The sequence below is a fragment of the Colobus angolensis genome, unplaced genomic scaffold, assembly GCF_000951035.1.
Source record: "Colobus angolensis palliatus isolate OR3802 unplaced genomic scaffold, Cang.pa_1.0 Scaffold240, whole genome shotgun sequence".
Lineage (NCBI taxonomy): Eukaryota > Metazoa > Chordata > Mammalia > Primates > Cercopithecidae > Colobus > Colobus angolensis.
The window spans coordinates 335,062-345,780 of NW_012115600.1; positions in this window are offsets into that span (position 1 = coordinate 335,062).

Here is a 10,719-nt window from a genome sequence, read left to right on the forward strand (position 1 = left end):
TCCCAGCCACTTAGGAGGCTGAGGCAGGAAGGTCACTTGAGCCCAGGAGTTCAAAACCAGCCTGGACAACATGGTGAGACCCGGTCTCTACAAAAAATAATTTTAAAAATGACCAGTTTGGGTGATACCCTGCCTCAAAAAAACAAGAAAAACAAAACAAAAAACACATGCATGTGTGTGTGTGTGATTGGTGTAGGTATAGTATTATATACATGATTGTATGTGTGCATGCTTGGTGTACATGTGTTTCCATGACTGTGACATGGGACAGCCTGTGACTGGGTGTGAGTCATGTGCCTGTGTGTACAGAGAACCGTGTGTGTGTATGCACATGCCAAGTCAGGATGGTCACCTCTGATTCCTCTCTCCCCACCCCCGTCTTGCCCCCAGGATAATTTTTTGTCTGTTGAGACGCTCAGAATAGGAATCATTTTGCTTCCATGCAAGGATCCTCGCAGGGACAGCCTGGACATGGAATGTTCAATGGCAGATACTCAGCAGAACCCCAGAGTCCAGCATAACATGTTTCCCTCAAGATTCTCCCAGTGTCCCTCCCAGCCAGGCAGACAATCTTGGCTGTATCCTCACGAAAGGCCAAATCTCAGAAGGACTATGCATCAGGCACGTTAGATATACTACATATTGTATATCTTTCTCCCCATTTCATAGCTGGGGAAACTGAGGCTCAGACAAGTTAAGGCTTTGCCTTCAACTTCAAGTCAAAATTGCTTTCTCTGAAGGTTCCCTAATTTTCTGAGAAAGCAATTCAGCAATGGTTGAAACCAAGACATTCAGTTAGTCACTCATTTATCAGTTAGTCAGCACTCCCATCCTGTGACCACACAACCTAGGCTTCCAGCTTGTCACCAACTCTCTGAGGATGCAGCCACCACCTTCCTCGGCCTCCCACAGCCTCCAACCCAGCAGAACACATGCGGATCCATAGCATGGCTGAGCTGTCCTTGGTGCTGAAGCGGCATCCGCTGGCTCTTGCCTCTGGGTCCTCAGCTGGGACCGGCTACTTCTTGACTTCGAGAGCCTGCAAACATTATTCCTAAGAAGTCCCCAGGACCTGGGGCTGGATTGTTGGGAGCAGAAACTCACGATTTTCCTGCCATGTTCTATGCTAGCCCAGCACATCTAGAGCCTTGCCTCTCTTGTAGCCTGAACACCTCTTACACAGCTTCTCAGGGGCAGGGTGAGGTTGATGCAACCCAGAAATTGGCTGTGATACTTGCTGACCTGAGATGAAGGGAAAGAACAGGCCGTTGGGTGTGTCCAGGGGATGGAACCATGGTGGAGGGGGGTCTGGATGCCACAGCATGGGGAGATGGTAGCAAGACCCTGGTGAGGATGCGGGAGCATCACCAAACGCTGTCTGTCCTCAGGTCCCTTGGAATCTCTCCCAGGAAAGGAACCCGGAGGCTAGGAACCAGGCTAGGTCTTTGCAGAACCAGATGGTGGATGCTTCAGGAAGACAGATTTCAGCTTCACTTAAGGAACCCTTTCTTACTGTCAGAGTTCCTCAACAAGGAATCATTTTTGCCTCGAAAAGAAGTGAGCTTCCCAAAAATGAGAAAGACAAAACATTATTTTTCTAGGGTTCTCAGGGCAGCAGACCAGCTCTTATGCACAATGGCTGCCTTTTATTAAACACGTATTATGTGCTGGCCACAACGCAGAGGTGTATGTATTATTAGTCCTATGATACAAATGAGGAAACTGAGGCTCAGAGAAGAAAGACGACTTGTTCAAGGTCACACAACTAGGAAGTAATTGGGCTGGGGTCACACTCAGGTGCGTCTGACTCCAAGCCTGTGCTGTTAACCTCTGTGCCACGAAGACTCCCTGAACCAATCTGGAAGGCAGAGCATTTCTACCCCTCCCCCACACCCCGCAGCCTTCTCTCAGCTCCCTCCCCTCTTTCTCCCCTTGGGTTGAGTTTTAAGGAAGAAATAAATGAAAAATGGATGAGGCACCCAGCCCAGGGTATGGGGCCTGATCCGATTAATACTGATGTTTCTTTCATGAGGGATGAGACGGTGTCTCTCACCTGCAGCAGCCCAGGGCTTGGAATAAGCTGCCTGTAAGTCATTAAGGCCACCTGCCTCCTGGCTCCGTGGGTTCTCTGGCCTGCCCCGCCCACCATCTGCCACCATCTTCCCCTCCTCCCTCCCTCCCCACGGCCCAGCCACAGCTCTCAGAAGCCACGCTAAGCTTCTGCACCATCTCTGAGACAGCCTGGGGCAGCAGAATGAGCCCAGGCTTTAGAATCAGACTGGAGTCTAGATCCCAGCTCTGCCTCTCACCAAGAGACTTTAGAGAAGCCAGGGAGGCTTCAGCTTCCACTCTAGTAAAATGGGGCCGATGCCTGCCTCATGGAGTCACTGTGAGGTGTGAGCTAATGTGCCTTGGGCTTGGAACACAGTTTACCTCTTCCTGGTTAACACTCGGTAAATGACCATTACTGCTCCTGCCACTCCCACAGCTGCTATGGTTATCTTGATGAATGGAAGTCCTAAGTTTTGATGAGAGAGAACTGGATGAAAATCAAGGTGATTGGTGCTGAGGCCCCATTTACTCCTCAGGGAAGCCCCAATTTCCTCCCCACCTGTCTCGTTGGTGTCGGGGCTGGGCGGCAGTCAGCAACAGGGAGTTGAGTGACTGGAGCTCCAGCTGTTGGGGGTTTGCCTCACCTGACTTTGTGTCCAAATAAGAGACAGATGGCAGTTCCTGATGGATACCAGAGGCACTTGGACCACTGAGGAAGCTGATGCTGTCAATGTGGCTTCCATCTGAGAGCCAGTAGGTTTCCTAAAAGAAATTCTAGGGTCTGGCACAGTCACTCCCCTGCCAAAGTACATTGGACTTAGCAGCAGCATCAGTTACAGAAGAACAGAGCACAAGTGAGCTTCCTGTGAGCAGCCCAGCCCCCAGACAGAAAGATTCTACCCCCCGATGCTGAAAGTCCTTGGCCCAACTCCCTCCTCTCCCTGAGCCTCAGTTTGCTGCTCTGTTAAATGGGGACAATAACAGAATCTACCACACAGTGTGGCGGCCAGGGTCAGATGGAACAGACGAATGAGGCAGAGGGATGGCGCAGCAGCCCAGCAGGCTCCCTTTAGGACTTCCCAACCTCCCAAGTCCAAGTCCCCAGGGCTAGGACCCTGAACTGGGTCTGAGCCCCCCACAGACAACTGGGCCCACATAGGGGTCCACACAGTGCTCCCACTGCCCAGCCATGGAGCAGACGTCAAGGCTGCTCCGAGCCTCCTTGCCTTGCGTGCCAGATCATGCACGTGGCTGTGAGGGGGAGGAGGAGGAGGGGGAAGAAGCCGGGAAGCCTGGGGCCCAGGGGAGCACCCCGCACGCCAGTCTCGTCACGCAAGGGGCTTAACACGAAATGTGAAGCCATCTGCCGGATCTCCTCCTGCTAACGTGTCTAGGGAGGGTTCAGCGATTCCAGCCTCTGTCCCCAACTCCAGCCTCCAGTCCCTGTCACCTGGTGTCAGTCCATGCAATTGTCCTCTCAATGGACAGCCTGGCTGTCTGCCTCTCCCTGGACCTGCTGCTTGGACTGTCACTGGGCCCGTCTGTCTGCCTGTGATTCGGTCTGTCTACCCGTAGGTCGTCAGGCTTCTTGTGGGTCAGGCTGGCTATCCATCTGTCATTCTGTTTGTCTGTCTGTTTTCCTCTGTCTACCTGGCAGTCGGTCAGTCCCTCTAGCTACCTGTCTGCCTGTCCATCCACTTCTTGCCCCCTCTGTCTCTCTGCCCACGCTCTTGGCCCTTGCTAGCCCCAGCTCTCTGCCCATTTCTCTCATGTATGGCACTGAGTTCACTCATCAGCAAGGTCACTCCTCTAGGCCATGGGCCAGGGCTGGCTGCCTCCGGTGAGGTAGAACAGGCCCACTCCTACCCTCAAGCCCCTGCCCCAGTTTACACTCCCCAGCCTTCATTGCCAAGCCTCTCCCTTCTTCCAGCCCCCGTCCCCATGCTCCTCTCTCCAGCCCTTGAGTGTTAGAGAAAGATTTAGCTGAAGGTATTTGGGGGAGACTAGGTTTGAATTAATGGTGAAAATCAGGTTTTCTGATTCCATTTCAGTTTTATCCCTCGACTGATTTTCTACATTACCATTGAGCAGCAGTTGAGAATGACTGTTCTCTGCAGTATTTATGGTAATGCAGGTTAATGTCTGAGTTCGAGGAGCTCAATTAGCAAATTCATGGACAAGGGGGTCCGTTCGCGCTTCTCTGGTGAAGCTCGATGATTCATTAGCCATAGGGAGACTCCGGGTTTCATGTCCGCATACAAAACGCCAGCCGCTGCTCTCCAGGCATGGTGCCCGGCTCAGCGCTGGTGCTCAGGGAGCCCGTGACTCTGTTCCCTGTGCCTATCATAGTGCTTGGCACAGAGTAAGGCCTCCATATTTCTTTCTTTCTTTTTTTTTTTTTTGAGGTGGAGTCTCACTCTGTTGCTAGGCTGGAGTGCAGTGGCATGACCTCAGCTCACTGCAACCTCCGCCTCCCAGATTCAAGCGACTCTCCTGCCTCAGCCTCCCAAGTAGCTGGGACTACAGGCACACACCACCACACTCAGCTAATTTTTATATTTTTAGTAGAGACGGGGTTTCACCATGTTGGCCAGGATGGTCTCAATCTCCTGAACTCGTGATCCATCCGCCTCGGCCTCCCAAAGTGGTGGGATTACAGGCGTGAGCCACCGCGCCTGGCCGCCTCCATATTTCTTTGACACTAACCACAGGGCACATGGTAGGTGCCTCTAAACATTTAATAAATCAATTAATCACTTCATTCCCAGTGCCAGGTACGGAACTCCAGAACAGAGGAGGTGCTCAGTGTTTGCTGAAGAAATTGACACACCCCAATAACCTGTGCTTAAAATGGCATTGCCACCTGGTAAATGCTAGGTGAGTATTTGACTGACCAACTGATTGATGATGGACGCATGAATGAATGAATGAATGATTGCTGGTCTTCTCTAGCTGCAAGGCTACTCTGATCCCCAGGATCCCACCTGGAGGGTGAGTGGAAGAAACAGGATCTCAAGGAGGGGATCTTAGTCCAGACAGCATAGGGCTGGAGAAGATGTGCAGAGCTCCTGCCTCCACCTCAGGTGAGCACCAGACTTCAAAAGGTGGAGTGGCCATTTTCAGGTTTGTAGCTTTGGGTATGCTGGGCTGGGTCCCAAGCCTGGGGAGAAGCTGCAGGTCACACCCTACTCCTCTACTAGGTGCCCAGCTGTGATTCTCAGGGGAGGGGAACTAGGCAGGCAGAGGAACCCATTCTCCTGGTGGCTTTCCAAGATTGGCCTCATTGGAGACTTGCTTCTCGGTGATGTGAAGCAGGGTGATGAGTCCCCTTTAGCAAATGTGGAAACTGAAGGCCAGAGAGAGGAAGTGCCTTGCCCAAGGTCACACAGCATGTTAGTAGTTGAGACAGGCTTTGAACACAGGTCTTCTGTGTTCTTTCTACTGTGGCCCCATCACATTCTTCGTCCTCCCTGGGCCTCTGATTTCCAGCAGCCTCCCCTTCCAGTCCCCCATTCCGTCTGCACTAGAATGTCAGCTCCATGAAGGCAAGGAGCCTAGCCTCTTTGTTCACAGCTGTCTCCCCAGTGCCTAGAACTGGTCCGGGAAACTATAGTAAGTGCAAAGCCGCCTTATTGCATAAGTGAATGACTGAATGAATGAATCTCTTGCCCACCTGAGAGGGCAGGGACACAACACAATGAATAGCATCTCCCATTTATTAGGCTGCCACTCTGTGTGTTCCCAACTGCCATTGTTCCAGTTTTCCCAGTGGTCCTGTTGGGAGAACATTTACCCTGGGCACGTTTTCAGCTGAAGAACCTTCCTCTAGAGAGGCAACTTAACTTGTCCCAGGTCACACAGTGAGCCAGAATCAGGCTTCCAAACCAGTTCATTCTGCGTCCGAGCCTTGAGCCCAAGCCCACCAGCCACCTGCCCTCTGCACTGCTAGCTGGAGGCTGGCCCCCCACCTGCCTGCCCGCCAGCTCCCTCTAAGGCCAGCCCATAGACTGACAGCTTCCCAGCCAGGCAGGCGACCCAAGCAACCTGCGGGGTCACCTCCTCAGGCTGGAGCCAGAGCTGTGACAGGGAGACCAAGAAAGGCCGAGCCCAGTGGGGGCAAGGCCAAAGCCTGAGCTGCTCACTGTCTGCCCTGCCCGCCGGGGGTCTCATCAGTGTCAGCAGCGGCCTCTGGGCGAGATGAGGTTGACATTTCCTGTACATCCTGCTGGAGGCTGCCTGTCTTTCCTGGGAAGGGGCTCTGGTGGGAGGGGCTATGGGGTGACAACTGCGATGTGACAGGCAGGCCTGGGAGAACACTCCAGGGTGCTCTCCTACCCCAAGAATTTGACGAAGGAAACAGACGAGGCTCCTGCCCCACGCTGAAGGCTCACAGGAGTAGCTGTTGGCGTTGATGGAGGGCTCACACGTGCCAGGCTGTGAGCTGAGCACCTCACCTGTGTCCTCTCCGTCACCCTCACAGCTATGCATGGGGAGGCACGAGGAACAGCCCCAGTTTACAGTTAGGGAAACTGAGGCTCGGGGACATGAAATCAATTGCATGCAGTCATGTGAACAGAGTGGCAGATGCAGGACTGAGTTCTATCTGACCTCCGAGTCTTCACCCTTAAACTCCACTCCCACAGGTCTCTATGGAAAAATGTAAGTTACATAAAGGTGGCCCCTGCTTTCTGGGAACTTCCTCCTGCAGCTTAATGAGGCAGGAGAAGAAGCCCCTGGCTGGGGAGGCAGAAGATACAGGTTCAATAATCCTGCTTCCGGACTCCCTTTCTGTGTGACCCTAGGCTGCTCACTTAACGCCTCTGACCCTCAGCTGTGACATCCTCATGATGGAGATTTCACACAACCATGTCTGAAAGGGACCATCCTGCTCGCTGAGCCCTGGAGGCCCCTCCACCTCCCTGCTCTGATTCTCTGGGTTTGAGTCTTGAGGGCAGCAAACAGCACAGCCTGTGAGAAAGTCCCACAGTGTGGTGTGGGGCAGAGCCCACTGAACCCTCATCAGGGGATCTGACAAGCAGAGAGTCAGGGAGCGCGGTGACTTGCCCAGGGTCACACGGCACATTAGCATCTGCAAAAGCATTCCCAGTCTAGCACCTTCCACCATGCAGCAGCTGCAGCCATAAAAATGTTCAAAGAAATGTAAGAATTTTACCTTTGGCTCTTGGGTTTTTTTTGTTTTGTTTTGTTTTGCTTTAAATCTTTATTCTTTTTTCTTTGATTCTTTGAAGAGAGATAGCATGTTGAGGTTCGTAGAAACTTTTTTTTTTTTTTGTCCTTTTAAGCAAAAAATAAGCAAATTCAGTCTAGAAGACCCTGAAGACAGAAATGGCATCTCGGCTTCTTCCCATTATTCCCCCGGAGGCCTGGTGGCTGTCTCCCTGAGTCCCCAGCGGCTGGCACCGTCATGGAAAGGCCCGCCAGGGGGACTTGCTGGACCAGCTGCTGCATAAACAGCGAGCAACTTCAGACAGACTGGAAAATCAGGCGCCACTTCAAAGGCACAGTGACAGGCGGCAACGCTGGTGGGAGCATGGAGGTGGCCTCCCCTGACGACCAGCCGGGAGCAGGAGGCTGGACTCGCTGTGGTGTTCTCACGGAGAAACAGCAGACCAAAGGACAGGTATCACCTCCCCCACCAGCAGGAAGCTGTTACAATATTTGTCAACCTGTGAGCTCCAGGGAGGCAGAGGAGCCCGCTTGGGAGAGCCGAAGCAGGACAAAGGAGCACTGGCAGGACAAAGGAGCACTGGCTGGGGCCTGGGACAGGCAGGCCTGATGCTTCCCAAAGCCAGGCTTCACCTGCACAGCCAAGGGCCTTGGGTAGGGAGCCGTGTGGCCAGAGTTCAGCATGGCCCTGCCCAGCTCCCAGCCCACATACCAAGTCCCATCTCTGTGCCAGGCAGTATGTAGGGCACAGCAAACCTTGAGGACAGGTGAGGAGAAGCTGAACACACTGGCCCCCGTGAGGCAGCAGAAAGCCCTCTGCAAAGGTTGGAACAGAGCAAAAATGTTGAAGTGTGTGTGTGTGTGTGTGTGCACTGTGTGCACGTGTGTGTGCACCCACATGGTGGTGTCTTTTAGCAGGACCTATTTCGTGCTCACACCTTGCGAGGTTCACTCATTCGGCCTCGGGCCCCCTCTCACCCCCAGTTCTTTCTGTAAGTCACTAAGGCCACCTGCCTCCTGGCTCCGTGGGTTCTCCAGCCCGCCCTGCCCACAATCTCTGTCCTCCCGCTCTTCCTCCTTCTCCAATCACAGGGACATTGGAGTGAGGCAACTCCAGATGTGTCCCATCACTTCTGGGCAGTGTGGCCTTCGACAAGGGACTGCACCTCTTTGAGCCTCAGCTTCCCCATCTGTAAAATGGGACACATGGCTCCACCTTCATGGAGAGATGGAGGTGTGCAGAGCTTCAAGCTCCTGCCTGGCGCACAAGAGCCCTCCACATACGCAAGCCCTTCCCTCCCGTTTTCCCCACCACCCTCCATCCTCTTCTTACCTCTCCTCATCTTTGTTCCTTCCCAGCCCCTCTCTGTGCCTCTGTTTTTCTGTCTGTAAAGTGGAAATAATGCTACTTATCTTCAAGGCTGGTGGTGAAGATTAGGGAAGAGATGTTTAAGCAGGGCCTGTGGTTTCATCACTCACTGGCGGTGCGATCCTCATCATCCTGATGTCTCCATGCCTGGCACATAAATGGAAGTGGGTACTACTGAATGGAGAGAGGTGCTGCATGTGTGTGTAACTGTTTGCATTCATCTTAAGTGTACCTTTGGCTTTTGCGTCAAATGGCTTATGACGCAGATGTACGCCCACGAAACCACCACCTGAATAAAAAATGTAGAGCATCTCCAGCACCCCAGAATGTTCCCTATCCCAGTCACCACCTCCCTTCCACCAGCAGAGGTAACTACTATTCTGATCACCGATACAGCCAAAGTTGCAGGGAAGAGAATAGACTGAATGGGCAAAGGGCAGCCAGAGGACCAAGGCTGGGGTATCCGAGGCAGGGATGCTATGGTGGACATTTGGGGGTGGTGGGATGATGATAAGCTTGAGGTCTCAGGGGACCTCTTCTCTAGGAGCCTCCTGCTGCCAGAGAGAGGCAGGAAGGCTGCCTTGCGGCTCGTGGTCACTCACATCTAGGGCCTCTGGGCTGGACCGGCCCAGCAGAGCCGAGACTTGGGCAGCTGCTGCCCCCAGCCCTTTGATGTGACAGAGATGGAGACACACGCACGCCCAGCAATTAATTAATTGTGACTTTCACCGCACAGCGGCCGCTTCCTATTGATCTCCGCCCGTCTGGAGTGAGAGAGACAATTAGGAGGGAGTGCAGCAGCAGCAGCTAATTACCCACTGAATAAAAACCGTGCCTTTCAATTTATTCAACTTTTTTCACAAAAATAACCTGGTCACTCCCTCCTGCTGAGAAGCAAAGGAGGGTGCCCAGTTAGCCCCTCACGGATGCTGAGAGCCTCAGGAAGTCACGGGGCCGCTACCTCATTGCCAAGGAAGACCCCCCATACAGCTGGGTTCTGGGAACTGAGGCTGGGGGACCAAGGGCCGCTACGTCATCAAAAACAGCCCTCAGGTAAAATCAGGCAATAGACCAAATGAAGTGAGACAGGGGCTCCAAGGAATCCAGAGGCTTAGATGAAGTCCTGGGAGTGTCCAAGTCAAGCTGCAAAGACTCCTGAAGATCCTATTGTCCAACCCCCACCCACAGGGGCAGCCTAGTGTACAGCAGGGGAAGGCGCGACAGCCCTTGGTTCAAACCTCAGCGAGGCTTCTTTGGATTTTTATTTTATTTTATTTTATTTTATATTTTTTGAGACAGAGTCTTGCTCTGTTGTCCAGGCTGGAGTGCAGTGGTGCAATCTCAGTTCACTGCAACCTCCACCTCCCAGGTTCAAGCGATTCTTCTGCCTCAGCCTCCTGAGTAACTGGAATTACAGGCGTGCACCACCACCCCCAGCAAATTTTTGTATTTTTAGTAGAGACGGGGTTTCGCCATGTTGGTCAGGCTGGTCTCGAACTCCTGACCTCAGGTGATCCACCCGTCTGGGCCTCCCAAAGGGCTGGGATTACAGGTGTGAGCCACTGCACCCGGACCTTGGATTTTCATTGTCCACCAATACTTAGCACCTTCGAGGGACAGTGTCATTCCCATTTTACAGATGTGAAAACCGATGCTCAGAGAGGTAACAGTGCCAGCTCAAGGCCACACAGCACATGTGCTAACGCCTAGGGCAAGCAACATCACCTAATCGGGAGTGAAACCTTTACCATGCAGGGAAGTTGTGAACATTTACATGCAATTTCTTTCTTTTTCTTTTCTTTTTTTTTTTTTAAGCTGCCTAGCCCTGCAAGGCACCATCCGTGATAGGAAAACTGAGGCTGCAAGATGAGGTCGCTCACTCAAGGCAAGCACATGGGCTACAGAGGGGAAGAGGGAGCAGAGGACTCCCAGCCAGCCAGCCCTCTTCCTGCTCCATAAACATCTCTCTCTATGTTCAGACCCGCTCCACTGTCTGCTGGAAGGTGGGAGGGACCGCTAAGCGAGTCACCCACCAGCAGGACTTTGATGCCCTTAGATTTGCCTGGGTTTGGGGAAGCTTCTTCACAAGGATTATTATTATTATTATTATT